The sequence below is a fragment of the Pipra filicauda genome, unplaced genomic scaffold, assembly GCF_003945595.2.
Source record: "Pipra filicauda isolate LSUMZ 115617 unplaced genomic scaffold, ASM394559v2 scaffold157_size4220110_pilon, whole genome shotgun sequence".
Classification (NCBI taxonomy): domain Eukaryota; kingdom Metazoa; phylum Chordata; class Aves; order Passeriformes; family Pipridae; genus Pipra; species Pipra filicauda.
Window position 1 is genome coordinate 3070569 of NW_024104073.1, and position 19424 is coordinate 3089992.

The 19424-nt window shown below is 43.9% G+C and overlaps 1 protein-coding gene and 1 long non-coding RNA gene across 2 annotated transcripts in view; one reads left to right on the forward strand and one right to left on the reverse strand.

Annotated features, from left to right (window-relative positions):
- HNF4G (hepatocyte nuclear factor 4 gamma) overlaps nt 1–7098 on the reverse strand; it is a 62369-nt gene extending 55271 nt beyond the window's left edge. The window contains exon 1 of the mRNA XM_027732709.2: nt 6803–7098. The gene's annotated coding sequence lies outside the window, so the exon portion shown is untranslated. The remainder of the gene's footprint in view (nt 1–6802) is intronic.
- A 6414-nt stretch (nt 7099–13512) lies between these two features.
- Nucleotides 13513–19424, forward strand: part of LOC120322818 — a 47446-nt gene continuing 41534 nt past the window's right edge. Inside the window, exon 1 of the long non-coding RNA XR_005562744.1 lies at nt 13513–13806. This is a non-coding gene — a long non-coding RNA (uncharacterized LOC120322818). The remainder of the gene's footprint in view (nt 13807–19424) is intronic.

Below are 19424 nucleotides of genomic sequence, written 5' to 3' on the forward strand. Positions count from 1 at the left end.
TTCATCTTGCGAAATAAATTACTTGACCTACTGGATTAAAATAAGACAAAAACTCCACATTAAGTTCTATCAAAACTCATGGTAAAATTTCTGTTAAAATTTCAATCCCTCTCTCATCTAGAGAGTGCAAACTGCTTAACATTTCCTTGCCCTTGAAATATAAGCCTATTAATTGAAAGTTTCCAAGTTTTACTTCATTATTAAAAAGATTTCTATGGACTTGCTACTGGAAAGATTACATTAGTGGAGTTGCTTCTTCTATTTACCTCTAACCAACGAGATGTTAGATATGAGAAATGAGTTGCCCTCTGTAAATTTTTAAGCAAACAAATATCCCTACCATTATATACGTCCTTACCATTAAATACCTACTAGTCAGCTCACTCTTCTTAGCAAGAAAAGAAATTACTGATTTTGTTGACTTCTTTTCGATGAGGACAACAGAGGCAGGCACATACGCAGACTTCAGCCACAGAACTTCAACATCCACTCGACCAACGCGCACATCCCTGTATTTGGCCAACTAAACAACTATCTTGACTGGGGACAAGCATATGTATTAATCCTAGCACCTCTGTTATGGAGACAATGACCTTTAGGACAGGTGGGAGATTAAGTAGAGCAAGAGGTGCTAATGCCTCATGCTGCCTTATTTTTTTCAGCTGAGTCTTAGAATGGAAGCAAAATGCATCAGCCTGCATCTGTGAACCCGCACTGTCTCTCTTGGCTCTTACGTGCAAACAAGGGCATCTGAATGAAGCCTGAAAAATCCGGCTGAGGAGATGAACCTTAAATTAATCCAAAAGCTCAAACCAGACTGTGTTCTCTGAACTACAGAATGCACCTACATTTTTAAAAGTAGTACAGATTGTAAATTCCTGGGTACAGCGGCTTTGGTTCATCCTTCTTATGTTTTGCTCTCAATACTATGTAACAGTAGTTAAGGAGATACAGACCCGGTAAAGTACTTCTTTATTTGAGATAATTTCTTTTCATCTTGGCTTACTTTAAAAGACAAAAAGCCATAATCAACAAACAAAGAAAAAACCCCACTCACAACCCTAGCCTAATACACCTGAAATCAACTTAATGAATTTTGGAATTCTGAATTTTTAGAACTAAAACTTCTTTCTGCTAATCCTGAGGCTACCTTTTGCTCTTCGGGGAACTTCCAGCGGAAGCTTCCTTTTATTTTTGTTTTTGCAGATAGTGTTTCATCTTTGATATAATGATGTGGTTTTCCATGCAAGCTTGGGTGTCAGCACCAGACTTTTAAAGGGACTAGTTTGTATCCCTATAATTTATCTAGAAGATTCTGAAATTAGGCATAGCAATATAAATCTCATATTAAATCAGTGCTTTTCTTTGCATTTTTTCCCACTTATGATCATAGGCAAAACTATTCATATTACTATGATCAAATCTAAAGTTCTGCCTTAAACTTATGTCGGGGTAAGTTCTGGCTCTTCAAAACTGAAATAAATTAAAAAGCATTGCCTCTAAGTCTCATTAAAATTGCATGTTCAATATTAATACAAAAAGAATCACTGAATCTCAGATAGATAAAAAGACAAAAAAGAAAGTTATAAACAGGAATACAGTTTAAGACATTCTAAAGCATGAGCGTCAAGCATGAGAAATAAGAGGCTCGGAAGACATTATAGCCTCTTTAAAAATGTAAATATTTTGAAAATGCTTTGGATTTGGACATGAAAGTCAGGACTATCACTGTTCTCATGAAAGGCAAGAACAATATTAAATAATACATACCTATTATGTAGATAGTATCTACTACCAAAATCAGAAGCAACAGTAAAAGTGGTGCATTACTTTCTCCTTTGCAAGCCTACTTCCATTTTTGTGAGGACAAAAGAAATATGAATCAAAGGGTAACTGCCCAGAAACCATACGAAACTCCACATGCAGCCAATGTATGGGATCTCTATCCCACCTAATTGGGTCACTGTGTGCTACCAAACAGTCCAGCGGAAAAGACTGTTTTCAACTTGTTTAGTATTTGGGAGTAAGCAGTAATAATCAGGTGAAGTATTTATCCACTTGGTGAAAAAAAATCCTACCAATTTCCAAAATCACAATTTTATCCTTGGAACTAAAACAGGAAGTACAAGCTAACACCTGACTACACCTGTTAGGGGCCGAGAGAGGACAGGGAGTGTGTATTAACGTGCAGTCACAGCATGGTCACCCATTTCACTTCTCTGAGTAGCATCTAGACCTTTACTGAGGCAATTTCGTCAGCTAAGATAATGTCAGTCTGGCATTTCCTTGCAAAAGGAATGAACATTATTATCCTGAAGGGCATAGGACTGTCTGCAAGACACTTTAGGCTGTGATTCTAAAACAGGTGGTCTCAATAAGAATCATCTCTATCATCATAGCCATCCACGAAAGAAAGAAAGAAGGAAGGAAAGAAGAAAGAAAGAGAGAGAGAGAAAGAAAAAGAATGAAAGAAAGAAAAAGGAAGGAAGGGAGGAAGGGAGGAAGGAAGGAAAGAAAGGAGGAAGGAAGGAAGGAAGAAAGAAAGGGAGTGTGCTGTGGGAGGCACAGAGACACATGAGGCAAAATGCTTGCTACAGTGAGAAATCTTCAAACATCTGGACCAGCTCTGAGAGTATGAACTGGTCCCACTCAGTGCCCAGCATTGATACATGTTGGCAGTTAATGAAAAAATGTTTTATTTAACAAAGGGCAACTCAATCACCCTAACTTTCTGCCAGTGAGGTTTATTTTAGTTAGCAAGTAGCTGGTGAACATCTCTACTGTCTCAGCCAAATACAACCCAGGCTGGTGTAGCCTAGCAACCTCATACAAAAATGACCCTCAAAAACAGGATTCTCATTGCAGCATGGCCACAGATGTACCATCAATTGCAAGCTGAGTTGCATTTGTCATTTCATGGAGGCTCTGTTCTGCTCCCCCACCTGAGCCGAATTCCTGTATTTGAGCAGGAATAGATACACATCAAGAAATCCTTTTCCATCAGAGTGCTAAATATAAATAAAAAAACAGAAGTCTACAGGCAAACTACATGCAAGAAATAGGCAGTGGAAACAGTGCTGTTTGTATAGGTCTATTGCAGTTGTATTCCCAGATAAACAGCAGGCAAGGAAAATTCTCACCTTGTATACTGCTGACTGTAATGTATGTCCTTGTTGCCTGGATACCTCTAGTGAATTACCAAGCAAGGGTGCGAGTTTTTTTCTTGATCAGTATTAAATAAAAAAATCCCAATCTCCTGCTCTATAAGAGGCAGCAGATGCACACAGAAGCTTCCCTTGCCTGGGCCAGCAGAGTGCCAGAGAGAGACAAATCGAGCCTTGAGAATTTTAAATCTTGTGGGTTGCCGTGCCACGTTATGAACTAGATCTCATACAATTCATCACCCAAGTTGCAGAAAAATAGTTCAAGAACTCAAAATAATGAATTCTGTCATTTCCAATAGAAGTGTGAAGAGAGAATTATGAATGAACCTTTTAAAAACACGTATGTGGAGGGAGATTGCCCTTCTACAAAATGAAAGCAGCAGGCTTCTATTTAAATGGCCCAATCCTGAAAGCGAGACCTTTCATTTTCAATTAACTTAAATTGACAATTGAGAAAGGTTTGAAAATGTTGTTGGAGCCTTTCAGTTTGATAGATCTCAGTTCTGACATTACACACAGCATTCTGACCTGATTTTTAGAGTGTGCTGTTTTAAAATTGAGAATTTGAAATGAAAAATATTTGATTCAATCAAAGCTGTTGCAAGACATTCAAACATCTTAATCTGTTTGAAAAGCATTTTCCATATTTTCTCATCATGATATATAATGCATCATTCATTAAGGTCCATTAAAACCTAAGAGCTTTGCCTTTCTTCAACCTTACATTCTTTTATGTTGCACTGATACTTTCATTGAGAAATTAAATTTTATTACAGAATATATTACCACACACAACAGGTTTTTTACCATAAAAATAAAACCTTTATTTATATTCTAAAGCAGTCTATGTTACCAATCTACATTACCAGAATAATCTAATATGACATACCTCCTATCTACCTGACACAACGTAGGCAAATCAAACTAATTTTCAAGTTTAATATTAATTTTTAAACACAGAAATTGAAGACTTCTGAAGAGCTACACATCTTCATTACATGAAAAAAACCCAAAACCAAATAAATCAGATAATATTTCAAAGCTTACAAGTAAGAAACGGGTCTTTGAAATCACTGAAAAGTGAGGTAACGAGATCCCCATATTGAAAGAGTCTGTTTATCAATTAATATATGAAGCGCGTTGCCCCTGCTACCTCACGGATGCAAAAGCACAATCTGCTCAACTCAGAACCCCCCTATACCAACAATGCAATCTTAAATCTGTCATGAATTTGTTTGTTATAATAGACTCAATTCCCGAACAAAGAAAAAGTTGATTTTTTTTCCATCACATGGGTTACCACATTACTAGTTTTGAATTTTTTTCAGGAAGCTTCTTTTAATTAATGACCTGCTAAGAAGAATTAATATTATTTTAAGTAATGTTTTGTTTCTTGTAGCCAGTGGAAATTAACTTACATGACGCAGACTTGCAGATAACACTGATGACATGCTAGACCCCATTTTTCTGCCAAAGGTTAACAGATGGGCAACCTCATGTAGTATTGAGTCCATATGCCCATGATATAAATACTGCCACAAAGTTTGAAACAGCAGCAATGTCAAGCACAGGGACTGAGTTCTGTTCGCGCACTACTGTACGGTTTTGGCAAACTCTGTAGAATCAAACAGGATTTGATTCAGGTATTCAAACTTGATCAAGCATTAGTAGGCTGTATCTTGAGGAAAAGCAGCAGCAAAGATGTATTTATACTAGAGCACTTCTGTTAAGAAATTGGCCCAGAAATGATTTAACTATATGCACAAATTAGCAGCAAACATCACTTGGCCATCCAAGGAACTGGTCATTATAGCCAGGCCAAAGGAAACCCATTTTTCTCACTTCACCTCATGGATTCTTCCACGGTGGGGAGGCAGGATAGAAGGAAGTGGTAACTCCATGTCACCCAAAGCTGCTCCCAATACACTGCCTAAGAGTATGTATACTGGACCTCCGCATTGCTTGTTTTACACTACTGCAACTAAGTACAAAAATTTTGGAATAGAGATATTCCTCTGGTTATATGAGGCAAAGAAAGTTACATTTTATGTTAAGGAAACACAAAGGTTGTATTCTGGGAAATGAGTCCAAATATGTTAGCTGTTAAAATCAAAGGTAACTCCGTAAACAAAATAACAGCATCCTGATCCTGTCCTACACCTGGTTGTTGGGTGTTTTTAAAACATATGTATGAAGTGAGACTTCGGCAGCCTGGTGACCTTCGGTAAGAGAGAGAGGGACAGGGTACTGGACAATGAAAATAACACTTTTAATTTTTTTTTTTTTTCACAATGCTTCAGAGGCTGAAACTACCACTAAACATTTTCTCTCCTTTCCTCTTATCATATGACTATAAGAAGGAAAGAGGAAAACAAATCCCCAGAACAGCATTCAGAATACATGAAAACCACCTGCATAGATACATTTAATATGTCTCCTACATAAGATGTAAGAACTTCTTAGGGAATAAGGGAAATAACATAACACTTCATAGTTTTCTTCAGAAAAAGAGTCGCACCAGAGACGCAAGAGTTTTGAAAGTTGTGCAGCATACTAAGTCTTACTAACTCAATTTTAACAAACTCGGCACCAATTAACAAAGATGCTACTTTAAATTTCTTCACTATCTTTGTAATATGGATGAGAAATCACAGTATTTTGATAAATTGTGCATGTGCAGCACTGTTCAAGAAAAGGCCTACACAAGGGAAGGTCCAATTTAACACAGTCATAGTTTACTATGGAATATGATTCACTGTCACTTTAAAAGTTGCTTTAAATTTTAGTATAATTGCAACCTACTGTCTGCTTTTCAAAATGCTTGACTGTATCTCCCATTGCAGTGTACGGGAACATATGTTCAACTCAGAGGTCCAAGAGCTAGAAGTTGGCTTTCATTAAAAGTACCCTGTAAGTATGCTGTAAGCAGTGCACCTGCAGCACTGTAAAAGCTGGACCTGTCTTCAAAACTTACCCTCGTATTAGTTTTCTTGTTTCATGTTCGAATTTTTCTCTTTGAATTACTTTTCCTTAAAGTATTTTTGGTTTTCTCTACCAAAGTGTCCAGCCCTGGCCAAGTGCTACTATTAGCACAGCCCTGCAATAACAAACCCATCTGCTGCACAGGTGACCATGAGGGCGGGGGCGGAGAAATCAATAAGAGAGGCAAAACCAAAAAAGCCTTTAGGAAATGCTCCTAAGCCCGGCGCAAAGCAGTGACTTCGGCTACTGGGGAATCACAAATGCCAGCACAGCGCCAGGCAGCCATGCGGCCGGTGGCGGGGCAGGGGCAGCAGGGTCGGCGCTGGGCTGCGCCAGACCCTGGAGGCCGGGACACGGACACGACACACGGACACGCACACACGGACACGCACACACACCCCGCCCCGGGGCCCGGGCTGCGCCGTGTGCGGTGCCTTGCCCCGCAGCGCCCCGGGCGCCGACAACAGGGACACGTGACCAGGCGAATTTAAAATAAATAAATAAATAAATAAATAAATGAAAAGGAACGTATAAAATAAAATCCCCCCAAACTGGCTGCTGTGCGCTTGGCCACCAGCTCTCCCCGCCGGGCACGTCCGCCCCGCGGGCGGCGTGGGGCTGTGTCACCGGGCGGCCGCCGGCCCCCGGGAACTTACCGGCGGGGCCGCCCCGTCCCTCGGCCTCCGGCGGCGCGGTCGCAGCTCAGGGCGGCGGCATCCCCCGGGCCTCCTGCCTCCCCCGCACCCCCCGGCTCCCCGCGGACGTCCCGGCGCTGGGCTGCGCGACTTGTTTGGTGCGGTGACACCGTCCTCACCATATGCTGAAGCGGGAAAGGAGGAGGAGAGAGAGTTTGTGTGTGGGGGAATTAACTTTGCTCAATGGCGACAGGGCAGCAGCCTCAGCCCCAGCATCAGATCGATTTACTAAACAAACTGAAACGTGGGTGGGGACGTTAAACAGTAACCAGCGGCCTCAATGAAAACTGAAAGCTGCTGCCGCCGCCGCCGCCAGCCACTGGCCCTGCGCCGCCCGCGCCCCGCCGGCGGGCGGGCCCGGCGCTCCCCGCACGGCCCGGCCCGGCCCGGCCCCGCGGGGGTTGCGGCGGGGTTTGCCCCCCGGCCCTGGTGCCTCCGGCTGGCTCCGCGGCAGCGCCCCCGGCCGCCGGGACGGGGAGGGGCCGGTGCCCTGCTCCCCTGGCCGTACCCCGCCACGCTGCCGCTGCTTCTGTGCCAAGGGCGTGGAAATATCCCCCGGGCCGCCCTGCTCTGCCTCGGGAGGCAACTCCGGGCGCCCTGCAGGGCCCGAGCGAACGGCGAGCTCCGTCCGCAGGGCCGTCCCCGCATCCCCCCAGTCGCGGTCCTCAGCACCCCACGGTGCTTGGCAGCCACAGATTTGCGGGCGCCCAAACCTCAGGTGTTCCCCTCCCGGTATCGCTCTCTTTGCTCCACTGAAACTGCCACGAGGGAAAAGAAGCCCCCCCTCATTAGTTCGGTGCCTAGCTATGTAAAGAAGTGGGACCAAATATGGGGGTTCCACTGCAAACTCGGTGTTCCCTGCGCTAGAGACACTTTGCCGGCCCCTTAGCGCCGGGAAGGTCGTGACACAAGGAAGTGTTTATAACATAATAATTGCCATTGTTTTCAGATATTAAACATTCACTGTCTCGAAGCAATAATTAACGCCTTGCCTATGATACCACTGGCTCACTCCCACGGAGGCATCAGGAAGAAGGGAAAGAATTCAAGGCAACGTCTTGCCACTCCAAATATTATCCGGAGGGGCCTCCTCGGCGGCTTAAAGGGAGGATATTTGGCAGAAGTTCCCATATAAGAGTGATAAAAGTCCCCGTAGGAAGCGACTGCCTCGCCGTGGGCGCGTGAACGCGCCTGACTCCTGGACCCGCACACCCGTGGCAGTGATTTAACGACGCTCTCACGGGAGAGGGACTGCACGGGCTCTACACAGGAAGGAGGTTGGGAAAAAAAAATATGAAAAATGTTCTCTTCCTCCAGTCTCTGAAAGCGGCCGGTGATTGATTGGTTTCCCCAGCGAGGAGATCAGCGGGTTTCCTCTGCTTTCTTACCGGTGGTACCTTGCCATGCTGTTGGATCTCGTTAAGATGGCCAATTCCTCATTTCCAGAGTTTGCCCGTCAAAACTCTGGATCTAATTTCTAGGGGCTTTCGATTGTCCCTTGGACGGAACAAGGAGAATTTTCCTTGACAATTCCCCCCCATTACGAAACACTAATAATCACTGGAAATAATTGCTCAGATAGCCACAAGGAAGGTGTAAATACATCTAAAGCCCTCCGGTGTAATTTCAAAGGCGGTTTTTAAAAGGCCAATAAAAGTGGCCGAGGAAGACTTGTTCCTGAGGTGTTCTTGCCCATCTCCTGCCGCAGATAAAATACTGCAGGCAAGGGCAGCACTGACAATGAAATAAACGTTACTGCTGCTGGCTCCAGCGCGCCTCAGAGCAATCCGCAGGCACAAACAGCCGGCTTAAGAAGTGACTGTCACTTACGGGAGGGTTGTTTTTTACCTCTTTTCTAAGAATCTCGGCCATATGCCGGGAGCTAATAACCAGTTTTCTTAGATGAATAACGAGGATCTGTTGGAGTTTCTTTGCTGTTTTAATTCGAATAAAGTTAACACGTTCAAGCCATGCGGTCATCTGTAGCCACTGTATTTCTACACTTGCATCTGGATGCAGGTAGTTTTGATGGAGGGGGCGTCAGGACATTTTGATTCCAATCCCTTCAGCGTATACAAAGGTTATTATTATTCTTTCTGCGGGAAAGGTACTGCTTCGTGCCTAAAGCAAATAGCTTGCAGAAGAGTAAATGGAATTTTTTTCCTGTGAGGGGAATATTCGCGCGTATTTCTCATCACATCAGGCCACGTTTGATTTAACCTTAATGTAACTAGTGGTTTTCATTTCGACTTCAGCGTCTCCGTAAATGCTTTTTATGAAGTGGTTGCCTCTTTTAGTTATCAACAACGTTTTTGAGGAAGAGTGGGGGGCAGCATAGAGTCTCTTGACGGTCATCTCGCCGCGAGTGCTACCTCTGAAGCAGCATTTTCACGTGTCACCTCCACGATGAAACGATGCGACCGCCCAAAGAGCCGCAGTATCCGTAAGCTGCCCCGGCGCCCTTGGCCGGGAGCCCTTCCCGTTTCCCTCCGGGGTGATTCCAATCATCCCCCCCTCTGTTGAGGATGGAGCACCAAGACATTAGGGCAGTGGCGGGGACCCTCTGCCCGGGATCCCTGAAAGCACCAGCTGGGCCATCAGCGGCAGGAGATGCCCCTTTTGCTCACCACCTCTCTCTCCGATACACCCCAGGGAGCAGGGCTGGGAGACGGTGCTGGGAAACGGACGGAAGGAAATCCACGTAGCCTTTTACAGAGGAGATAACGAATATTTCCAGGCGTTGACCTCAAAGAGGAAGCCCCGGACAGTATAGTCTCCGTGCCAATTTGCAGAAGCCCCTCTAATCACTTGGCTGCCTCTGGCTGTGGCCGCAGACACCTGCTGGGCGGCTGCCCGGCGGGTGCGGCCGCCGGCTCAGCCCCCTTGTCCCAGCGGGGCCGGCGACCCGCGCCCCGGGCGGGCAGCCAGGCACTCTCCCCCAGGCAACATCTGCGAGGGTCTGCCCTTCCCGATCTGCTCCCAGCAGCGTTTGTCAACCCCTCGCCAGGCATTTTATTTGGGGAGAAAACAAGGGGAGCTGGCGGAGCTGCCTCTGCGGGCGCCGGGGCAGGGGCTGGGGTTGGAAACGGGCGGCTGCCCATCGCGGCAACCCGCCCGGTCTCCGCTCGCTTCATTCCTGTATCATTAACCCGCGGGTGAAGCAACTGTTTGTGTGCCCTCTCTCCCTCTCTGGGCTGCTTTTTCACTGTTACTGATCCATCCTTCGTAAATCATTTATGGGGAATTGGGCACTTCTCTCCTCGCAGGAGCTTCTCTTGAAAAACTTTCCCATCTTCAGGCAAGCGCCCGTCCTTTGTTATCACGAATAATTGATAAAGGACCCCAACGTGCCTTCAAAAACCATCTAAACGGCTGCCGGGAAGTACAGTCACTTAGGGTCACAGGCTACTCTCGACTTTAAAAGCGCAATACAGGAAACGATCAGGACCAAACTAGTTTAAAGAAACAGATAGTTTTATGTGGTTACCTGAAACAATAAATGGGAAACGCGGTCTAATTTTGCAGGTACTGGCACCAGGTGTTCAAGTTCCCCTTCCTCCTGATCAGAGAGCACCTGAAATTCTGGTACTAATTAAAGTTTCTGCGTTTTGTTGCCTCGAAAAACAGTGAGAGAAAAAGTGCATTGTTCAAAAGAAAAAGAAAAGCTATAAACATTATAACTGTGAATCGTCAGATTACGCTAGCAGCACGCGGCTATGAACCGATTTCAGGGGCTGTATTAGAGACTCTGTTTTCTAACAGAGGTTCCCTGGCTAAACTATTAATTGCCAGGGTTTCATGAAAGATTTGCAGACTTTACAATCATTTATGATCCGTGCAATAAAAACTCGGAGATACGGGCAGGCTGGTTCAAGGCGTAATGCAAAGATGTATTAGGTGCCCTTGGCAACTATCTGTGGGTGCTGTTTGTGTTCTCCGAACACGCCCTTCAGTGCAATGAACATTTCTGCAAACCGCGGGTTGGGTTGTTCATTTCCAGAGCTCTGGATGTTCACACAAAAGAGCTATAGATTTAAGGCGGGGGAATCGAATGCTTGGAAACTCATTCTAGTCCCCCGAAGAGTTCAAATGCAAGTGAGATAATTACCCTTGACGAAAAGTAAACTTCGAGGTAAAATACATGCCTTTCTCCCTCGTAAATTAAAAGCCCTCCAGAGAGCAGGTCTGAGGTTCAGCGCCGCAGTGCTCTCCTGACCCCCATCCAGGCGGAGATCACATTATTGTCCGCCGCAGCAGAAGGCGGAGAGGAACCCCTCGTGTCCCAGGAAAGACACCTCAAAGGGCATCGCCGGTGCTACGACGATATCCTATTTAGGAGCCTCATAAGCGAGCACCTCAGGCATTTTAAAGATTATCCCCCTAAAGATCTTTGAAGATTATGCTAATGACTGCAGATTACATGAGTTTACTGCCAGAGCGGCCGAACAAAACCCGCCTCGTGGCGGCCGCCCGCGGTCATTTTCTGCCTCTCTTTTAAGATCATTTGCGCCCCCCTCCCCTGGCCGTTCCCCTCATTAGCAGCGGAGGGAGGAGGGAGGCGAGGGGTGCTTTTTCCTGACCGGGCCGGGGGGCTGCGGCGTTGCGAGGGCGCCGGGCCGGGCCGGGCCGGGCCGGGCCGGGCCGCAGGTGGAGCGGGCGGCGGGCGCCGTGCGAGACCCAGCCGTGCCCCCTAGCGGCGCCCCCGCCGCCGCCGCCACAGGGCACGGGGAGGCCGCGCCGCAACACAACCGCGGGGTGCCCGCAGCGGCAGCCAGGGAGGAGCTACGGCCCCGGCCCCAGCCGGTAGTGGCTGCCTTTAAGCGAGAAAATGAGCAGAATCCTGCCAGCGTGTCCCTAGTGTCACACGCGAGGCGTCCCGCGTTCCACAGGGGGAAAGTAAAGGATCGGCAGCCTAAAGGTTTCACGCTGTCTCAATGCTTCGTTCATCCCCGTGTCCCAACCCTCCCCGCCCCCCACGCCCTTGACCCTTTCACCCCACAAAGAGATTGTTAAATAAGGGTGTAAGAGCAAGAGTCTCCATCCTGTTTGTTCCACTGGACTCGTGTCAGTGATTCTAGCAATTCCTTCCCCGGAAAAAAGCACATGCTCTGGTCTTGCAAATAGAGGGCGTGGAGCCCACATCGTCTAGGACGTTGTCATTAACACAACCATAGTGAATATGTCGAAGCACGAATCATGTTCACTATGTTTGTTTTTCTGATTAAAAGTCCTGCCAGGCTTAAAGCAGGAATAAAGACTTGGAAGCACAAATGCTACACTCATGTAATGAGAACAAATATAATGAAAATTACTCCCCAGATGAAGACAGAAATTGCGTATTTGTAGATACAGTTTTGATCTTGTTGCCTAACCTGGGTCATGTTCATGATATGCTCTGTGCAAATTGAGATTGGCTTCTTTTCCTCCCAAAATACAGCCAAGAGATGCATGCACGAACAAAAGATGAAAGAAAAAAATTTAATATCAGATTAGTTTTCTAAGGATTTGTTTCTTGGTCTATGCACATGAAGTGCATTCTTCTATCATTATTTGATGCTTGTAATGTGGTTTAGAATATACTTTATGCTTATCTATAAAAATGATCAAAAGAATTTATATGCCTGACAATTTCGGTATGGATACGTGTCTGCTAGTCTACACGCTCTGTCCAACATGGGCTATTCTTAAATGATCCTTACTGAAGTGAAGACTTCTCCCTCTGTGTTTTGAGTATATGGTGGTCGACTTAGGTTTCCAGAAGATAAAGGTCTTTGGACATACCTTGAAACTGTAGTATAGGTAAGCATAGAATATTGCTGTTGAAAGAGATTTAAGCAATACTGATACGAGAACACAGCAAAAATGACACTGGCTAGAGCAGAGGTTAACAGGATGAGTGTGCATCTGATACGTAATTTGTACACGAAGTAGTTCTAATTTGTTGATTCAGTTAGGGAAGATTGAATTCAAAATGTAGGCAAGGTAAAAGAAAATGATCTTTTACTGGTAAGCGAGTAATTCATACTGGAAGCCATCATCTGCTGAGAGTTGGGAATAATTCAATCTCCATGACATCAACTGATGAAAACTTCTGTTTTCAGTCATGCTATGCAAGTAAAAAGCACCACAGAAGTCTGATGAGCCATTTAAGAAATTCCATTTGTCTGGGTTAATAACGATGGTTAAAACAAAGTGGTCTGTCTGGGTTATTTTTATGCTTACATAGATGCAGAGAAGATGAGACAATTCAACTTTGCCTAAATCTTACAGTTTACCAGATAATTTTATAACATTCTCAAATCTATTGTGCTCTGCACTGAATTAAAAAAACTACAGAATAGTTTTGGAGCCTATTTTGGGTGTTAAATAGTTTAAAATAAAGGTTTTTTTAACTTATTTCCTTTACAGATCACCACCTATTCTCTTCAGTGAGTTACAGACTTACGGCAGTATTCTTAGTTTTATTTTCTTTTCTTAGTCACCCCTAACGTTCTCCTCAGTCCGCACAAACCACAGTGATTCACAGATCACCAGCTGAAAAGCACTGCTTTAGGAAGATCCTGCCAGCTCCTCCCGGATGGTTTCAGTTAAACTGGTTACACTTTAACCGATTCAATGTAGTTGGCTCAAAAACACATGGCTCAGGTGTTTAATGCAGAAGGCGGCCCAAGTGTAGGCCACAGGAGCTGAGGCTGAAGGGCCGGAGCCAGGGAAGTGCTGAAGGGCCCAGGCAGTCCCATCCTTGCTCTGAGCACTTCTTCCTAGGTTGACCACTCCCTAGCTGAAAGCTGCCAATTTCTTAGATCTTCCACCAATCATGTCAAAACAACTCAAAAATTATGTTAGGTTGTTTCCTCTTAGATGATTCTAATAGTACTAGACATGCAGTTACGATAGGAGATCTGAGGGGGCATATAATGTTCAAAATACCCATCCAAAGGGGGACTGGCAGCTTGCGGTGGAAGGTGAGTGGCTGTATTCTGCATTGACTACAGTGCTGGACGTGTTGAAGGTATAAGAACTAGATGATCTTTAAGGTTCATTCCAACCCAAACAATTCTATAACTTTATTCATCCCCGAGAGGGGGGACCTCTGTCTATCTTCAAGTCCTGAAGTTACCAGATCTGGAAGGGGCAGGCCTTTATATGTATCTCAGACTTTTATGTGCTCACATAACTACAGAAGCTACAAAGATCCCAGGTGGAGCTGTGATTCATGTATATTCTTCATACTCTGTACAGAGCACAGCAGCATTCAACACACATGTTCATAATTATATTAATAATACGTCAATTTTTATTTCTAAGGTAATAAAAATAGAGAAGAATGTCATTTTTGTTTTAACACTGCTATTTAAGATAGCTATAGATCTAAAACTCCACATTTACATTTTCAGTGGGACTCACATGATACAATACCACCTTCCTTAAGTCTAACCTAGAGGCTAATCTCAGTATGGGCATTCTTATATTCTAGGTGATGAACCTTAAGTTGCTATTTATTTAAATATTTTGCATAAAACTAAAAGCTTAATAAAGAAAGTGTAAAATCAAACATCACTAAAGGTTGCTAAGAAACAATATATTTATCTATTAAATAATTTGTAAAGTTTAGTAACAAACCTCAGGAAATATGCTGGGGTCACCATAAAAATAACCACACTCCATAAATCGTATCACACTATATAAGTTAATACTGTTAACTTTCAGTGTTTTCTCATACCAAATTGTACAAGCAGGCATTTTCTTTCAAGGAATGGGTAAGATCGATGCATGTTTTTGCCAGCCTGGCAGTAGGATGTTTTAGCGAAGTACTTAGACTATTTTTTTTCCCAGAAAGTTTATATGTGTACTTTGATAGCATGCTAAAATGAGTGAATTTGAGAGTATCCACCTTTCCCTGAGAAAAGGAAAGAAAAAAACATTTAAGTCGAGATTCTGTGTTGGTTAGAAGAAATGAAATGCATCAAACTCATTAAAAAAATAGCTGTTTTGAGAGTTATTGGTTTGCCTCTTCAATACAAAAGATGTAAACCAAAATAAACATGCTGGAAAAGATTACATGGAAAAGAAATTCTCTCCCCAGTATGGCATACATTGAATTCTCTGAGGAAGAAGTCCTTGGGAAACAACTGCTTCTCTATTGTCTATGCTACTATCATCACAGAACAGCTGATTTGTCTTTGAGGGATGATCTGTATACATATTTATACATTTGTTTAGATGTACTACTTCCTCTGCTTTCTCAGTAGACTTACTGCGTGATATTTTGCCAAATTTCTAGGCTCTCTGTGTTCCATTTATTTATTCATGTACCTAGTGTAATGGATATTCCTCATGTTGGGAGAAATAGAAGTTCTGGGGAGAAGGCCAGACTCACATAATAAAAGAAAGAGGCCTCAGACTCCCTGAAGATGAAGCAGCATGCTCCACAGGTCTAGCATAGGAATTCAGTATACAGAGCATATATGTAAGTAGACCTAAGACATTTTTCAGGTGCTTGATGCAAACCATGTGCACTGGAACCAGGGCCTGTGTTGCATCTGAACTATTGGTGTGCACCAGATTCATCTTCTGTTACTGTGTTGGAGCCTCAGGGCTGGAAATGTGTACAATGAAGGGAATTTCAGACTTTCTTTTCTTTGGAAGCATCTATTCCTGATACCATTCATCATAAAGTCTTGTATGAAACAGGGAAGGTTATTCAGAAACCTCAAACTTAAATGAGCCTATGACTGGATGGCCCTGTGCAGCACCAGGAGTTGAACTCGATGATTCTTGTGAGTTCCTTCCTATAAGACCACAGGTCAAGCCACATGCCACCCAGGCATTTTACTTATATTTAAGGCTCCAAAATTTAATTTTTTGCAAAGCCTTTGGTACTTAATACCTTGAGGTCACACAGAGAGAACACGCTACATATGTTTCTCCAGAAATTTCTTTTAATTTAGTGAGAAAATAGGCATTTTGGCTGAAGTTAAAAGGGGTAACATACAACCAATTATTTCACTGAATTACCCAGCACACACTAACTTCATGACTAGGCTTTGTGAACGAAGATTTGGGAAGGCTCTATCCACGTTTGTTACAAGCACGCTGGTGGCTAATGAGGTCAATACAAGATAGACATATCTGATTGCAAAAGGCACAGCAGAAAAACTCCTTAGGTGGTATATTCTGCAAGACATGATTCTTTCTGCACTGTCTTTTCTCCTCGAGAGTGATCCTGCGTGCGTTCTCAAAGGAAGCAGCAGCGTTATAGATGGTGTGTCTCCAGGCCTCCCAATTGGAGGCCAGAGTAGACCAGTTATGTTGATCAATATGGCCAAGGCTGAGATGTTGTTTCAGGGAATCCTTGTATCTTCTCTTCGGGGCTCCTCTCTTGTGGCAGCCAGTGGCAAGTTCACCATAAAGCAAGACCTTAGGGAGGCGGTGGTCCTTCATCCTGGAGATGTGCCCTGCCCAACACAGCTGTGTTCTCAGTAACATGGCCTCAATACTTGTGATAGCTGCTTGTTCTAGAACAGATGTATTAGTCACATAATCTGACCAGTGGATGTTTAGGATTGTTCGGAGGCAGCGTTGATGGAAGCGTTCTAGGAGTCGCAGGTGGTGGTGGTAGATGACCCATGATTCGGAACCATATAAGAGAGCAGACAGCACTATGGCTCTGTAAACACTGATCTTGGTGCTTTTCTTCAAGTGTTTATTATGCCAAACTCTTTTATGGAGTTTTCCAAAAGCACTGTATGCCTTTGCTAACCTGTTGTCTATCTCCCTGTAAATCTTACCATCCGAGGAGATGAGGCTACCGAGGTAATTAAACTGCTGGACTGATTTGAGCTCTGATTCACCAATGGTGATATGGGGATGATGGAAGACTTCCTGAGGTACAGGTTGATAGAGAACTTCTGTCCTTTTTAAGCTGACTTCCAGCCCAAAGAGCTCAGCAGCGTCTGCAAAGCAGGATGTTAAACACTGCAGAGCTGCTTCTGTGTGGGTGATAAGGGCGGCGTCATCAGCATAAAGCAGCTCCCGGACAAGATGGTTTAAGGTCTTGGTGTGGGCCTTCAGTCGATACCGTACTGATGGAAGCCTTTTCAACCTAAGGCAACACTAACTTACAACTTAGTAAAATACAACCCATCATCTTTAAGTTACCCAAAAGAAATTAAGGACAGAATAAAGAAAAGAATAAAGAAAGACATTAAGAGAAAAAAGAAGGAGTAAATAAAGAGATTAGAATAAAAGAATGACATAGCTACCACTGAAGAGTCCTATGGAAGTCCAGAGCTTCACATGGTGATGGCAGGTCCCTAGAGAAAAGGCAAGATGGAGCCCATGTACTGCTGTATTTATGTGGTCTGGCCACGTGTCCACCCCTTCCCCCGGCTGGACGTCCGGCGCTGATCACCCAGTGCCCTCCAGGCCACAGTGTGGGGTGGTGCAACCAGTCTGAGGCCCCAGGGGGTGTGGTGTGGGCAGGCAACCAGGCAGGTCTGTTGGTTGGCAGCCCTGCCATGTGTCTTCCGTGAACCCACAGGAGACTGCCATGAGGCTGCAGGCCTCACCATGGACTCCAACCTGGCTCCCCCCCCAACACACACATGAGTTGGTTGATTCTGATCCCATGATAAAATAATCCAGTGAGATTTTAATCCAGTATCTCAGACTTCCAACTTGGCATGTTCTGTGATTCTGTGATTCTGGGACTGAAGAAAATACCAGATGAAGCTTCTTAACAAATCTTGCTTCCAAAAAGTCTCTTATCCTGACTTGTAAGTGGACAAAAGTGACCAAACTGAGTTATCAGACTGATTAGGCTGGTAAAAGAAGCTCTGTCAAGGGAAAAAAAAGCTTTGTATGCTGTAGCGTTATTGCCAGGATTCAAATTCTATTCGTGTTCCATCTTATTTTTGACACTTGAATATATGTAAAATGTATAACTGAAATACATTTATGCAGGTGTCTTGTGGGCCTTAATTACAACAATTGTGCTAGTCACAGAGGCTATACACATTTGTATATGCATATGGGAAGAGTAAACCGTTTCAGTAGATGAATTAATTTTCTCTAATTCAAAATCCCTAATTATAGTTTTAATGCTTTACGGAAGGAAAGAGAGAGAAATTACACCTTTTCTCAGTTTCATTCCTTTACATGTAACAATTTTAACAATTTGAATTCCAGCTCTCTACAGTAGTTTATGTGGCTTGTGTTTTGTGAGACTGTGTAAAACGTAAACTCTATTTTATTTCTCTGTAAATGTCAGGAGAGTATAAATCAATAATAGAGTGGTAACTGTGCAATTAACTCATGTCACCCCTGTACCTTCACATTAGCATCACTGAGAAGGATCTTACCCTTTCAGTGACCTCAGTAAAAGCAATAACATCCTTTTCTGCTAAAGGTAATTTTTTTAAGTGAACTTAGCACTCCTGAAAGGTGATAGATTGACAATCCTGTAAAGTGAAGTTCCTTATTTGGTCATTGACTATGGATAGTATGTAATTCAATGAATTATCTAGTGATACAACCCTGTCCCAGAAGGATAAGAATGGAGTCTGGTACTTCTTCTTTCACCCATTTCATTGAGGCATCACAACTTAGATGTCAGTTGTCAGGGTAGTTTCTGATGCAGTTGCTGTCAGTTAACAAGCAGAGTTGGAGTTCCAATTCATTTTCAATGCGCAACGACACGTGACTGTAATCAGTATTGACAGAAGGTAGATGGCCATCACAGACACTCTAGTGTAGGTCCTGTCTCCTATCCCCTACGCTGCTTCATTTGCAAAATGGCATCTAATAGCTGTTCAAAATGCATCAGGAAATCCTTGAAACAGCTAAGGAAGTTAAATCCGATGTAATAATCTTCTGTCAAGCTTGTAGTAAGATTTTGAAAGCTTTATGCTTAACTGGGGAAAATGAAGAAAATTCGTCAAACAGGCAAGTGGAAGATATTTCCTTACTCTAACAAGTATATTTTCATATATGAATTTCACACCATACTATAGTACTAATCAACTCTGTGTGTATTTGCCAGAAGTCTGAAAGGTATTGGTACTCTGGGCCTTGTGACTGCAAAGATTTTCACTCATCCCCTTTGCCATCGGTCTCAACCAAAGAGAGGAGTGTCTCTGTACCTCTCTCCCTCCTGCCTACAAGGAAAATGCCCTGAAAATGTTCCAGGGCAGGTTAGGTGGGGCTTTCAGCAACACAGTCTAGTGGAAGCTGTCCATGATCTTTAAGGTGACTTCCAACCCAAACCATTCTACGATTCTGTGAAAATATGGAAATACCTCAAAGCAGTGTGTAGGGTACAAACACACATACAGAGATTATGAACTGTTCTGATACACTAGGAATAAGGAAAGGAGTCAGATATGAAGCTGAGGTAAGACCATGCCAGGATTCACCCTTTAATGGCTGAAGGGTCTTTCTTTCCTTGAATGTAGCTGCAGTGAAACCTCTGAAGAGCAGTGAAAATGGACCCTGTCTCTGATGTATCTCTTTATATGTGTACTACTGTATTTCTATGTTGACATGGAGCTATTCTCATCAAAGTACAGAGGAGGAGTATAGG